The sequence below is a fragment of the Coenobita brevimanus genome, chromosome 45, assembly GCF_032717465.1.
Source record: "Coenobita brevimanus isolate Jiangsu-jjx chromosome 45, ASM3271746v2, whole genome shotgun sequence".
NCBI lineage: Eukaryota > Metazoa > Arthropoda > Malacostraca > Decapoda > Coenobitidae > Coenobita > Coenobita brevimanus.
The window spans coordinates 24,322,391-24,338,381 of NC_136998.1; positions in this window are offsets into that span (position 1 = coordinate 24,322,391).

The window sequence follows — 15,991 nt, forward strand, 5'->3', positions numbered from 1 at the left end:
CCTCCTTCTCCTTACTACCTGCCGATTGTATGGCCAGCCTCTTTCTAAGCTCAGACACCTACATTCTCGTGTAGCAGGGGTCGTGTCACGTGTGCTCTACTGTCGTGGAAGCTTCTAGAATACTGTATGTCTGTGTGTATGTACTGCTTCCGGTGCACGACAACATTCCTTCACTTAAAGAGTTGCAAGCTAATATCCCGTTCCAACACCTTGTCTGGTGCTCTGTCTATCTATCTACCTAGCTATCCATCATGCTTTTTGTTATGATTTGTATCTATAACATGGAGTCCTGACATCGCTCGGTCACGCAGCTGGCGGTCCTCCAACAGCAATCATCATTTACATAAGCTGATCTATTAATACATAATATTCTTCTTCTTCACTCTTAATACATAATATTGATTATAATATTGATTATAATATTCATGGTAATATTGCAATGATCCAGTAATATTACATTTTAAACTAGTTGTATACATAATTGAATAAATGCAATATGGTTAAATTATTGTATTGTAATACATTTTGTAAATTGGTTATTTTATGACATTTTGTAAGATGTGTATGTATAACTGACATACGCATATAACTGTGCAGTGGTAATACTGCTAGGTCCTTACATTACATATGGAGGTATCCTTTTAGTAATGCCTAATATTTCACCTAACTTATGTGATGAGTCTGGTAATACAGAATTGCGGTAACATTGTATGAATTGTTACATAATATTGTAGTAACATTGTGGTAATACATAATTGTAACATTGTATGAACTGATACATAATATTGTTGTAACACTGTGGTAATGCATAAGTGTAACATTGTATGAATTGTTACATAATACTGTGGTAACATTGTGGTAATGCATAACTGTAACATTGTATGAATTGTTACATAAGATTGTGGTAATGCATAACTGTAACATTGTAGGAACTGTTACATAAGATTGTGGTAATGCATAACTGTAACATTGTAGGAATTGTTACATAATATTGTCGTAATGCATAACTGTAACATTGTATGAATTGTTACATAAGATTGTGGTAATGCATAACTGTAACATTGTAGGAACTGTTACATAAGATTGTGGTAATGCATAACTGTAACATTGTAGGAATTGTTACATAATATTGTCGTAATGCATAACTGTAACATTGTATGAATTGTTACATAATATTGTGGTAATGCATAACTGTAACATTGTAGGAATTGTTACATATCGTTTGTAGTTATATAATTGTAGCAAGTGTAACATAATGCAATCGTTTGTCGTTACATAATTGTTACATATCGTTTGTAGTTACATAATTGTAGCAAGTGTAACATAATGCAATCGTTTGTCATTATATAATTGTTATAACTGCAGTCCTGACATCACTAATCCGGTCATGCTGCGATCGATGATAGTGATGATGTGCCATGCCACTGGCTCGTGGAGACAACAATTTGCTTTTTGTTTCACTTGTAGAAGGAGTTTATGTGGTATTTTGGCATTTGTAGTAACACTTACTATTATTTTCATTTGTTTGTTACATGATGTTACTCTATTTCTTTTTTTTTTTTTTTTTGTATGTATTGATTTTCTATAGTTTGTTTTTCTTCGTTTGTCTACGCTTTTTCGGTGTTGTCCGAGGTTGCATAATTGCTGGCTGATTCCCTTGGGACCCTTTTTTAAGGTTTAGTTTATATTGCACAGATATTACTGAAAATGATATTATATAGCCCCATATTTTGTTATTTTATTCAAAAAAAAAATATATACTCTATAAACAGTAAGAACTATATACACTATATACAGTATTAACTATATACACTGACTTGTTGTTCACTTGTACCTATCGTGGGCAATATATGTGTCAGCACTGTGTGGAAATCTTTGTCTTCACGATTGTGTGGAAGATGTTGTTCATTCTTGCTAACGTCATTTGTGTTGGCCATTTTTTTTTTTTTTTTTTAGTTTTCCTTGTAACTTGTCTGTTTCCACTAGGTAACTTTAACTGATAAATATTTAATACAGTTCTTCTAATCGTTCACTGAGTAGCTGTGATAGTATATTTTCTTTATTACTTTGTAGATGTAATAATGTATAGCTGTATGTATGAAACACGTATTTTATGTAGGTATAAATGGTAACACTTGTTGGTAGTAAATAAATGCTATAATAAATGTATGAATATATACAGTGTAGAATATTTATTATTGGTGCAAGTATTTGATGACTGACTTAATGAAGATAACTGAATTAGGTATATGTATTTAAGTTGTAACTATACAGCACGTTTTATATGTTTGTGCAAAATGTGTTGTCTATCACTGTATATTGTATAAATGAAGTAACTATGTAACTCACTTATTTTTACCGTGGTGGGAATGGTGTTACTGATGATGCAGGTGGTGAGTTGATTGACGTGGCGTCGTCTCAGCAAACACGCATGGTGACGTCAACTTCCCACACTGGTAGCTGCGGTGAGTGAATGAGTAGCGATGAGTAACTTCAGTGAAGATGAGTGAGTAAGATGAGTTATGAATATGGGCTTGGTATTTGCTGTCGTCGTTTTGACCTCAAACTCCTGCGTCATCGGTGGAGGTTGGGGGAGAGAAAGGAGGGTGAGGTCAGGTCGTTGTGAGTTGTGAGTCGTGTCTTGCTCTTCGTTTGTTTGTTTTGTTTTTCTTTCTCGATGTAGTCTCGGTCCTTTCCGCTTGTGATTTATTCGTTGTGGGATGAAGACTGCCGCTACTTGTAGGTGAGTGTAGAAGATTATACAGACGACTTGTAGAGTCGTTACTTGTAGTTGATCATAGATTGTTGTACTTCACTGGTTCGTCATAGAAATGGGAAGATTGTTTGTATTAATATTTTGTTAAACTACTGGCAAGGCGTCCTGTGACGTCTTCAGCTCTAAATCAGCGTGATGATCGGGGAGACGGGGGGGGGGGGTTGGAGAGAATACTGTCAGGAGCTGGTTGTGAGTTGTTGTTTGTAAGAGGTATTGTTTGTTTTCAGTCTTGATAATGTAGAATCAACTGCACACTCGTAGACTCGTAGGCTCGTAGGCTTGTAGACTCATAGGCTTGTAGACTTTTAGGCTTGTAGCTTGTATTTTGTAGGAATTCACTGTAGAACTGAAGCTAATCTTGGTTAAGGTCTCTCCTGCTTTTGTAGAAATTCACTGTAGATTCGAGGTTCGTACGTTCGCTGCCGCCATATCTTACAATAACTTTGTGGCTTCTTGTAGTGTGTTTTGTTAGTTATACATACAGTATATTAGACTCATGGACGAGCGGTTGTTATACGTGAGTAGTTTTGTAAGTAGATAATCTTAATTCCCATTGTCATATACTGACAGGAGAGGTAAAGATTAGTATAGGACTATTTTTATTTGTCTTGGAAATATTAACCCTGACGTATGGAAGCGAGGCGTGGACCTTGCAAGAGGGGAACAAGTCAAGACTGAGAGCAGTGGAAATGAGTTACTTGAGAGGAGCATGTGGAGTGACGTGGAGGGACAGGTTGACGAATGAAGAAGTGAAGGAACGTTGTGGGGTAGATGTGGATGTGGTTGAAAAGATTAGGAGAAATACACTGAGGTGGTTTGGACATGTGGAGAGAATGGAGAATGAAAGACTGATTAAGAGGGTGTATGTAGGTGAGGTGGAGGGAGGGAGAGGGAGGGGTAGACCGAGGATGAGGTGGAGGGATGGAGTTGAGAGGTATATGAGGGAGGGGGGGGTGAGTTGGGGGGAGGGGAGTCAAATGGTGGGTGACAGAGTGACTTGGAGGCGTTTTGTCTGTGGCCACCCTTTGCGGGATTAGGGCGTCGGGCTATAGAAAGATAGATAGATAAACGTGGATCATCGCGTTTGCAACGCTCGGCGAAAAGGACATAACCGTGGGGTGTCGCGTTTGCAATTCTAGTAAATTTTGAATAACCGTGGGCCAGCAGGTTCCAGCTGGTATTGTCTATCAGTACCACCACCCTTTAGCTACAAATAGCATACTTTACCTTTGTACTACTGACCTCTGTTGTTGCCAAGTATCGCATTTTTCCCCCGTCCCCCCACCACCACGGCCTGGCCAGCCTGGCTGTGATACATGGCAGCGCTCTGAGTGCTCAGAACTGTAAATCTGCGCTCTCCTCTCACAAGCAGTTTATGCTAATAGGAAACGCTTGTTTCCCCAGTTGTAACACTTGCTTTTTTTCTCACGGTTTGCCCCTGTTTAGCGTCAGTTTACCACAGGCTTTCAAAGTGACATTATGGCAAGTTCTAGCTCTTCCGAGTCAGTGCAAGCAGCCGACAGGAAAGCGAATAAAGTGACGGGCGTAAGACAATAAAAAGCGCGCTGTGGTGATCTTTTGGGAAGTAATGTGATTGAAAATAATGTAGTATACATGTTTTTAGCTGTGAAAATGGAAATGTTTGTTGAGTGACGGGAAGACCGCCGCCACGTTGCATGTCGGCTGTATGCTCCGTTGATTTTAGCCTTATTTTCAGTGATTATTGTACAAATACGGATTCCAAACTACCTTTACGTTGTAGTATAAAGTTTACTGTGACAGAATGTGGCTGTGGTAGAGGGGAAACCATGTTGCTGGAGGTGTGAAAGTGAAGATTTGGTTACCCAACTTTGCAAGTCTCCACAAGTCCTTGGGTAGTCCACGAAGGCTCAACACCTGTCTCTGGAGAAAGCTGAATGTAAGTACTATCTGCCACACCAAGTATAATGTTCTAGGGTTAATCTCTGATTTTTGGCTAATATTTTCCTACAGGTACTCAGACCGTGATACAACCCCGCCACTCGGGCAGGGGGCGACTGTTCACGGCCGCGTTTAAGGGGTTAACAAAGTCTCTCACACACAAGTGAAGTATAGAGTCTCGCGAGCTATCTCCCTGTCTCACTCTCTCTCTCTCTCTCTCTTCCACCCTCTTGCCCATGTTGCTAGCCTCCTTCTCCCTACTACCTGGCGGTTGTCTGGCCAGCCTCTTCCTGATCTCAGACACCTACATTCTCGTGTAGCAGGGGTCGTGTCACGTGTGCTTTACTGTCGTGGAAGCTTCTAGAATACTGTATGTCTGTGTGTATGTCCTGCTTCCGGTGCACGATCAACATTCCTTCACTTAAAGAGTTGCAAGCTAATATCCCGTTCCAACACCTTGTCTGGTGCTCTGTCTATCTATCTACCTAGCTGTCCATCATGCTTTCTGTTATGATTTGTATTTATAATATGGAGTCCTGACATATATATATATATATATATATATATATATATATATATATATATATATATAGATATATAGATATACATATATATATATATATATGTTTGTGTGTGTGTGTGTGTGTGGTGTTTGTATATGTTTCCTAGGTCCAGGCTTCCTGTGGAAAATGTATCAGCAAACTTCACCAAGAACCATATCAACTGCTCCATCTGAGGCTTCTCCAGACACTGGAACTTCTGGCAAACAGACCCCACAAGTCGTCGAATAGTTCTTTTATGGGCTTAACTATACTCCTTTTGCATGCACTGCTTGGTGGTTCCTGAATGACTTCTTGGCACAACTCCACAACTGTGCCCTGTTGTATTCTTTTAGGACGAGGTGAAAATTTGACAATGATGATGGGTACTTCTTCTGCCATAGGGTCAATCAATGTACTGCCCACCATCACTCCCTCCTCCATCATGTGCTCCTGGGCTCTGCCAATCCCAGGGCAGTGTGCAGTGTGCCTTTGATCTTGCAGGGCAGCAGAATATCTGACTCAGGGGTGATAAATGAAATGCATCTAGTCGTCACAAGTACATTTTCATGCTCCACTACCCTCAGCAGAACACTTCTTCCTCCTAGCTGAATTCGCATCGAATGGAAGTCATGCAGGCAGTGGTTGGAAACCAAGCAGTCTAATACCAGGATGTAGGGGTCCTTAGTGTAAACAGCACACATAGCCAGGGTCTCCTACTTTCTTCCCAGCTGTATCCCAACACCCACCACTCGCCCAAACTCAGTGCAGCAATCTGCGACTCCACACAGCCACTGCGAAGTCTGTGGAAATCACGAATGGGCCACCACATCCAGCTGCACCAAAGTCCTCTGTGATCCTGTGTTGATGATCATTGGATACGCTACTCCCTCAACCTTACCAACCCACTTCATGCACCTGTCACTGGTATCTAAGGGATGTATTGGGTGCTGACCCTCAACAAACATTGTTCAAGGAGTTTGACTCTGTAACTGTTACTCACCTCCTGTATTTCATTTTTTGCTTATGCCTCCACCATACAGGAAACCTCTTCCCTCACTTCTCTTACTTGGTCACTTTTTCTCTCTACTTCATTGTACACCACTTGTTGTTATTTCGGTTTCCTGGTAACATCCAACAGCTCCTCCTGAAATGCCTGATTCCAAGCTCAGCTTCTCTCTTCAGATTCCTCACGTTGCTGGTGAAGCTCCTGTCTCTGCTCACTTAACTGTTCCTCTAGTCTTGTGTAGCATTGTCCTTGGGGTTCTTTTAGTGATTCTTTATATTTCTTTTGTTTTCTCGATATTTCTTTTATTCCTCTTGCTGTGCGTCATGAAATTTCTTATCTACTCGATATTTCTTATATTCTTCTTGCCATGCTTCGTGATATTTCTTTTCTACTCGACATATCTTTTATTCTTGTTGTCATGCTTCATGATATTTCATTTCTTCTCGACTTTTCTTTTATTCTTGCTGTGCTTCTTGATATTTCTTTTATTCTTCTTGCTGTGCTTCTTGATATTTGTTTTATTCTCCTCACTGTGCTTCTTGATATCTTCTGTTCTTCTCGATATTTCTTTGATATTTCTTGTTGTACTGTTCATATTTCTTTTACTTTTCTTGATATTTCTTCTGTTCATGCTGTTTCCTTTGTTCTTATTGTTGTGCTCTCAGCACTGCAAGTATATCTGTCAGAGATATGTCCACTGCTTTGGCAGCCTGTCCATGCATCTCCATCTCCCAATGAGCAACCCTACTCCTGACACCAAATTGCTACACTGTAGGGTTTGTTGATACGTTGAGCATGACGTGTTGACAAGCCAGAATGTCAATCAAGGGCTGTTCAACACTTCAGGGTTTTTTTCCTTCCAGGCAAAGTTGAGGTAAACTAGCAGAACATTGAGGCTTCTCTCTCCCTCATCCTACCCTCACCGTATCTCATTAATCCTCACTGACTGTCCATTCACTGACTGACTCTCACTGTCTTACTCGAGTTCAGTAACTCAGAAGAGGGAAGGTCCCTTTAACCCACGGACTGCGACATAGCTCATATAGGGGTCCCATAAAGCTACAATATACCTCTTATGAGCAAGAGTTTCAACAATGCACCGTAAAGGGTCTATAACCCCTTAACCACGGGGCGTCACTTGCGTGACACTCGGGAACAAGGGATCATACCACGGGACGTCACTTTTGTGATTCTGTGTTATTTTAAATTTGCCCAGGCTTTCAAGTGATGACATGTATCATCTATCAGTACTGCCAGTGTCCAGCTATACTCAGTTCTGCTAATGTCATCTGTACTCCCATCCACTGTTGACAGTTTAGCCATTTTTCCCCTGTCCTTGATTCTGCTCCTTACCTCTCCTCCATTACCCTCTCCTACTGCCTGCCCAGCAGCACTGCACTATGCAAATCCTGGACGGATTTTTCCACTTATTTTATCCATTGAAATGTTGCCCTATGCCCTGTTCTTATACAAAATAATATATAAAAGAAAGAGAAAAGGTAATTGATACTGCCATACATCTGGAATGGGCTAATTATCACCTGGCAACACCCCACGTGCACTCGTTCGCTAATTTTCCCTGTTTATTTCCCCTTGAAATATGCCGTATGACCTATTCTCATAACAAAAATATATATAAGAAAGGAAGGGAGAAGCCTAAGTGATATTTACATTCACCTGGAACTACCTAATTTATTATTTATTGTCTAGATTTCCTGCCAATCATTTCATAGCATTTAAATTAGCAGCTGTAACCACGCTGACATTGTCAACCCTTCCTTGCCTATAGGCCACATCATTCAGTTTACTGTCGTCTTTCAAGGTGAAACCATATCGGATTCGCGCCTGTCCAATTCCTCCACTTCTGAGCCCCCTGCAAAGGGCCCTGTGACCTCTACCCCTCCTAACCTCGTGTGGGAACGGGTAAAGGGCTAAGTGACTCTGCTGTGGAACGTGAATTGACTAATTCATCAATGATAATGATGGACAGTGACTACGATCTTTCTGGTGACTCTAAAACAGTGCAAATGGAAATGTAAATAATGTGTAAATAGCAAGTGGAAGCAATGAATGTAAATATAATTGAACAGTGGAAAATAGTTTTATAAGTTACTGCAAGTGACAGTGCACAACATAGTGTAAATAATATAGAAACGTAAATAATGTGAATAAAATAGAGAATGTAAATAGAAATATTAATAATTAGTTATACGAGTATAAGAACACGATTATAAATACTTGGAGTAATGAAAGTGAAAGTGAAAGCTTCGCTCTCTACGTTAGTTTATTCAACGAGAAAGTGAATGCCTGGAGTGAAAATAAACTAATAATACTGAAAGACGCTTATGGATAAATATTGTATATATAAATAAGTGTAATAACGTACTAGGAATATAATGTGTGAGTGTGTTTATAAATAATCAATAACAGCTCTGCCTCAGAATACCATTGGGGAATGAGCGCGAGTGGAAAGCTCGTATGCGCTCGTAATTTACATTGCTTTCACAGCGTTTTTCTTTTAATATGGATTCCAAACTACTTGAAATTCTTAGAATAGTGTTTGTAGTTATAGTATCAGGCAGTGGTAACCATATTATTGGGTATCAGGAAGTGTAAAGTGGAGACTTTGTTACCCAACTTCAGAAGTCTCCACAAGTCCTACGGTAGTCGACGAAGGCTCAACAAACATCCCAGGAGAAAGCCGAGGGTATTTGCCATAGGTTTATTTAATTATAATATTCTAAGACTAATAACTGATTTTTGGCAAATATTTTTAAAAAGTCAGTCGGAGCGCAATTATCCCCGCAGGAAGCACACAGCACACTCCCATCATCCCCGCGGTTAAGGGGATAAGGATCAGAGACAAAATTAATGGGGTATTAGGGTAACTGGTAGCTCTCATTCCCACCCCTTATCTTGAGCCCAGTTGCTAAATTGCACCCGCAACAATGACCCAAAGTGTGCACTTCATAATGCATTTCCCACAATATTATCACCCAAGGAAAGACAGTCGTGGGTCAAAATTGTTTAGAATAACATAAACATAAGCTCAATAGGAAATAATGGAACAGAAGTAGGCTGGTAAATAATGGGTGTCAATGAAGCACCCTGAGCTCGTACTGCAGCGTGCAGAGCAACCCACTTGACGAGCAATAAGCCTGGTGACAACCTGTCTCTTCTGCCCCAGTGCACATTACTCTCTCTCTCTCTCTCTCTGTCAAAGTTTTCATGTTCCTGCCAGAAATGGAATTTCTAACAATTATTTCTCCAAAACAACGCTGATTAAAAAAGAAAAGTCGGTAGTTGGACGATGCAATATTCTAGCCACTAATATACTTTTCACGGAAATCTGTAAGAGTGACCAAAATTGCCATTTTGTCACACCACAGTGAATGTCTGCACGACCCCTAGCCACAGCCCAGGGGTTAAATCCCCCCAACTCTACCACTAGTGTGGTACAGATTAGTTTAGAGCCTAGGTAAGAACTCACATTTTCTTGCTAAATTCTGTACAGTAATTATGCATATTCTAAAGCCTAGGAGAGAATGCACATTCTCCCTTGCAATAATGCATTAAAAAAAATATATAAAATAATGCTAAGAACTAATTCCTCAGGTAAGAAAGAAGCCAAAGAGGCATGTCGAAATTTCTAGATTATTCCTGACACCTCAAGATATAAACCACTAACCTAATACCAGTAAAATGTCTTTGTCGGCAAGGTACGAGCGAGGCCTTTTATATCCGAAAGCACTGAAATGTCGCCTTACACCCCGAGGATGCCTAGAGTAGCCTATATTGATGGCTGTCTACCTACCAAGTTTCATGCCTTTACGACAAACTCTCTGGCCTGTGGCCCTCTTTCTAAGATTTTCGACATGCTGCACTTGGCGCGTGTCACGTGCCACGTGAACCGCCTAGGTGTGAAGAAACCTGTCAAAAACAAATCTTAAAGAATTGGGCTATCATATGGTGCAAACCACGCAGTGATCGGCCCTGTGGTTGCCGAGATATAAGCTCCTCAATAGCTTTATGGTCGGGCCGGGTTGGGCCAGACCAAGACAGGCTGCTCATTTGTGAGAAAATGCCACTACTTGACGAGAGACTCATGAGGGCTTTGCCCGCGCTCGTAACCACCCGCGCAATAGGATGAAAACATCTGGTCAATATCCAAATAATAAAATACAACATTCATACTTGAAAATAACGTACATAAAATCTTGACAAGCCGGCTATTAGCCATAAAATGAAACATTTATACTTGTAAATACGTAACATTCTGACCATTAGCCAACTCCAGGGCAGACCAGCCTACATAGTTAATACATAGAGATCAAAATACACCTGTTTTATTCCTTAAGATTAAAAATCCTGCATTCCATGAAATAATGCTTGAATAGTTACGTTCTGTATATGCCAGCCACATTCATAGTATAGTGTACTGTACTATACTGGTTCACATAACACAGACTAAAAATGTCATGTTCTTCTAGACTTAAAAGTTTTCAGTCAGGTACAGCATGTAGACTTTGAAAAACTTAACATTGAAGGTTCTCTAGTTGATGTAAACAACGCTTTTTGGTCACAGTGTCTTCCGCTGTGCTTAATGTTTGTTCTGAACTTACACTCGAACCTGGACATTATTTTCGCAAACACTAGTAGCTTATAGACGATCGTCCATACATACACATTATCAGATGTTCACACTCTCTGTCTTTGATTTGCCGTCTTTCCTGTATATATATATATATATATATATATATATATATATATATATATATATATATATATATATATATATATATATATATATATATATATATATATATATACCATACCATCATCTAATCCTACGTTGCCCCATGAGGAGCGTAGGAGCCCGGGGCTAGGAAAGTTGGTCTTGACATTAAGATGAGTTACCAGCTTCACTCATCCCTGAGTGGCATTACGGGAGCAATAAACCCCAACTACCCCTTGGATATAAACCTTCACCGATTCAATCCGACTGGAGCACCTTTATTACCTACTAAACCACCAAGAGCCAAAATTTGGTTATATGGTTACCACCCAGCGTAGTAAATGGTTTCCTGGTGTACAGGAAACCATTTGGCTTGTCACTCAGTGTAGAGTCACCCACAGGCAGATGGAAGAGGAAAGAATGAAGGAAAGAGAGACACAAGAGAGAGTGTAAAGGCACCCGCAGGCAGAAGAAAGAGGAAAGAATGAAGGAAAGAAAGACAGAAGAGGATGGATGGAAAGAAGGATGGAGGAGAGGAAAGGGCAGACACCCGAGAGCAGCACTACATCAAGTGAGTGGATGGTGATCTCTCTCTCTCTCTCTCTCTCTCTCTCTCTCTCTCTCTCTCTCTCTCTCTCTCTATATCTATATATATATATATATATATATATATATATATATATATACAGTGGAAAATTATATATATATATATAAATATATATATATATATATATATATATATATATATATATATATATATATATATATATATATATTGTTACGGAACAGAGAAAGATAACGTACACTTTAAGTGAGAATACTAAGAGTCACTACTGTCCCGTAAAGTTCCAGGTTCAAAACAAAAGAGTTAGGTAAAATTACAAGTTAAAGTTTAATGCACAAACTAACAACAAAACATTCAGAACTCATAAGGATAATGTAATGGCAAATAAACAGGTTAAATATATGGTTAACTGCAATAGCCTCTATTAACACGAAATTAGCAAGAGTAAATTTATCTAAGTCAGCCCTGATAAAATGAAAATACACCTGGTAATGCTCAGTTAATGCAAGATAAATTATTACAGATACAAACTATTATCAAAAATGACTGACATAAAACCCAACATTAATCACAAAGACCTCACTAGGCCTAAGAACTAACCCTATGCTACACAGCACAAGAAAAAAATACAACAGTTATACTCAAATTACACACAGCTGCTAGATGTTTGGAGATTTCTTGAGCACTCACAATAATAATAACTGTACAGGGGAGGACAGAGATGTGAACAAAATGAGGAGCAGATCTAAGTGGCAATGATGCAGAGACTGAGCTCATTATATAGGGGCCAGCAGAGCTTGATACAACTTGTAAGAAGGACGCGCAAATGAAGCCATGGGGACAAAGAGTTGACAATCCCGCTTTGAATAACAGAGAGAACGACTTACTCTACTATAACGGTAGAAGGGGGGGACTGAGGCAGAACACGCTCGTGATCAAACATGCAGCAACTGTGCGTTAAAATTACACAAAGGATGATGAAATCATAGGCTATGTAACACCTCCCCACAAAGAAAAAGAAATTTACAAAGGAAATTTCTTATTACTCTAAAACAATTTGTATATGGCATTACAGACCATGCAAAAGTCCTTCCTAATGTTACAAAACATGAGATCTCCCTAGCACGTTCAGTCATAGGTACTTGCCAGTATCCCTTTAACAAATCAAACTTACTTATGTACCTAGCCTTTCCAATCTTGTCTATGCAATCTTCCACACGAGGGAGAGGGTAAGTGTCTGTTCTGGTTATCTGATTAACCCCTTAACCGCGGGGCGTCACTTTCGTGACGCTTGGGAGCAAGGGATCATACCGCGGGGCGTCGCTTTTGTGATTCTGTGTTATTTTGAATTCACCCGGGCTTTCAAGTGGGGGCTTGTATCATCTATCAGTACTGACAATGTCCAACACTAGTCAGCACTCCTAATCTCATCTGTACTCCCATCCATTGTGACAATTTAGCCATTTCTCCCCGTTCTTGACTCCCCTCCCTACCCCCCCTCCATTACCCTATCCTCTCGCCTGCCCGGCCATGCTACGCTAAGTAAATCTTCCCTGGAATTTTTCACTGATTTCATCCATTGAAATAAGCCCTATGTCGTATTCTTATACCAAATAATATATACAAGAAAGAAATCAGGTAAGTGAGAGTGCCATACACCTGGAATTGGCTAATTATCACCTGACAACACCTCACGTGCACTCGTTCGCTAATTTTCGCTGTTTTTTTCCCCTTGAAATATGCCGTATAATCTATTTTCGTAATAAATATACATGTAAGGAGAGAAGGGAGAAGCCTAAGTGATATTTACATTCACCTGGAACTACCTAATTTATAATGTATTGTCTAGATTTCCTGCCAATCATATCAGTGCTACACAAAGCTGTTTCAAGATTTAACATTGGTAGCTCTGATTATATATCTCCTAAGTAGGCCTCTAATCTATTTTCGTAATAAATATACCTGTAAGGAGGGAAGAGAGAACCCTAAATGATATTTACATTCACCTGGAACTACCAAATTTATAATGTATTGTCTAGATTTCCTGCCAATCATATCAGTGCTAGACTTAGCTGTTTCAAGAAGTAATATTGGTAACTCTGAATAACCCCTAAAGCAGGCCTCTAGGCTAGCTGGCCTGGCAACTGCGTTATCAGTGTAGTCTCATCTTCCGAAGTGAGAGGACGTATGTTTCATCTTGCTGACTTCAAGGCCTTTTTTCACCCCCATGCAAATGGCTCTGTGACCTTTACCCCCTACTAAACCTCGTGTGGAAAGAGGTAAAGGGCTGACAATTGATAAAAGAGTGACTACGATCTTTCTATTGAGTAAAACAGTGGAAGTGGAATTGTAAATAATGTGTAAATAATGTGTAAACAGCAAGTGAAAGTAATGAATGTAAATATACGTGAACAATGGAAAATAGTTTTATAAGTTATTTCAAGTGACAGTGCATAACACTGTAAACAAAATAGAAATGTAAATAACGTAAATAAAATAGAGAACGTAAATAGAAATGTAAATGAGTAGTATTATAAGAATACGAGTATATACCCTAGGAGTAATGAAAGTGAAAGTTTCACTCTAGCATGTCTGAATGCTATGAGTTATGAGAGTGAAGATGAAAGTGACATTCACTCTCAATGCCAGTATACAGGACGAGAAAGTGAATGCTACGTATTTTACTGAAAGAAATTGAATCCCTACAGTGACAATAAACTAATACTACTGAAGGAAACTTATGGATAAAGACTGTAGATATATATAAGTGTTATATAGTAATAGAAATATAAAGTGTGAGGGGTTTTATGAATAATAAATGACAGACTACCATGAGCGAACTAGTGCCAGTGCGACGATCAGACGCGCTCGTAATTTCCATTGCTTTCACAGTGTTTTTTTTTTTTGAGTATGGATCCCAAACTACTTGAAAATTGTAGAATAGTGTTTATAGTGTTTGTATCTGGCTGTGGTAATCATATTACGGGTTGTTGGGAAGTGTAAAGTGGAGACTTCGTTACCCTACTTCAGAGGTCTCCACAAGTCCTACGGTAACAGACGAAGGCTCAACAATCATTCCAGGAGAAAGCTGAAGGTATGTGCCATAAGCATATGTAATTTTATTATTCTAGGACTAATAACTGATTTTTGGCAAATATTTTTTGAGAATCTGTCGGAGCCCAAATAACCCCGCGGCACACGCAAGTAATTGGTAAACAAGCCCGCGGTGTAGGGGTTAACACGTCTGTAGTCAATGCAAAGCCGCTGTGACCCACCTGGCTTAGGGACCAGAGTGACAGGAGAACTCCACTCGCTCTGACAGGGCTCAGTCATCTTGTGGTCCAACAGGTAGCCAAGCTCCTTCTGGATGAGAGGAACTTTCACTGGGTTCACACGGTGAGGAGGCAATTTAATTGGCTTTGCGTCTCCAACATCGACATCATGCATCAACACAGTGGTTCTTCCTGGAGTAGCACGGAACACTTGCGGGTACTCCTGCAGTAATGCCGAAAACTCCTGCCTTTCCTCGGGAGGTAGATGAGAAAGCTTAGTCTGGAGATTATTCATGATATCAGGATTCTTCCCCAAACTATCACTCAGGCTCATACTGCATGGGAGAGCTTCACTTGCAGACTCGGGTGGAACAGCTACAGTGCAGACTGGATTATTTTCGTCCCGCCTGTGATATAACTTTAGCATGTTGATGTGACATAGTTGCTTGCTCTTTCTACGATCTGGTGTGGCGATGACATAGTTGACATCACTGAGTTTCTTCTCCACGAAATAAGGGCCACTAAACTTGGCTTGAAGAGGTTGCCCATGAACTGGTAGCAGAATCAAAACCTGATCTCCTGGCTGAAAGTGGCGTAACCTGGACTTCTTATCATACCAAGTCTTCATCTTCTCCTGAGCAGCTCCTAAATTCTCTCTCGCCAGCTGTAAAGCAGTGGACAGCCGTTCTTTGAACTTCATCACATACTCCAGCAGGTTGACGTCATCTTCCTCCGACAGCCAGCATTCCTTGAGTAACTTAAGGGGTCCTCTTACTTCACGGCCAAACAGTAGTTCAAAAGGTGAGAAGCCCAGTGATTCATTTGGAGATTCTCTTGCAGCAAATACAACGAATGGAAGACCTTTATCCCAGTCTTTCTGATGTTCCAAACAGTATTTCTTGAGCATCGAGTTGAGTGTTTGATGATATCTCTCCAACGTTCCTTGGGTCTGGGGATGGTAAGCTGAAGACGTGATCTGGGTGATGCCCAACTCTTTCAGAGACTGCTTGAAAACATTTGACATGAAATTACTTCCCCGGTCTGACTGTACCTCCTTGGGCAGACCAAACTTTGTGAAGAACCCTAGCATTTCCTTAACTACGTTCTTTGCTGAGATATTTCTAAGTGGAATGGCTTCAGGATAACGAGTAGCCATATCAATTATGGTCAACACA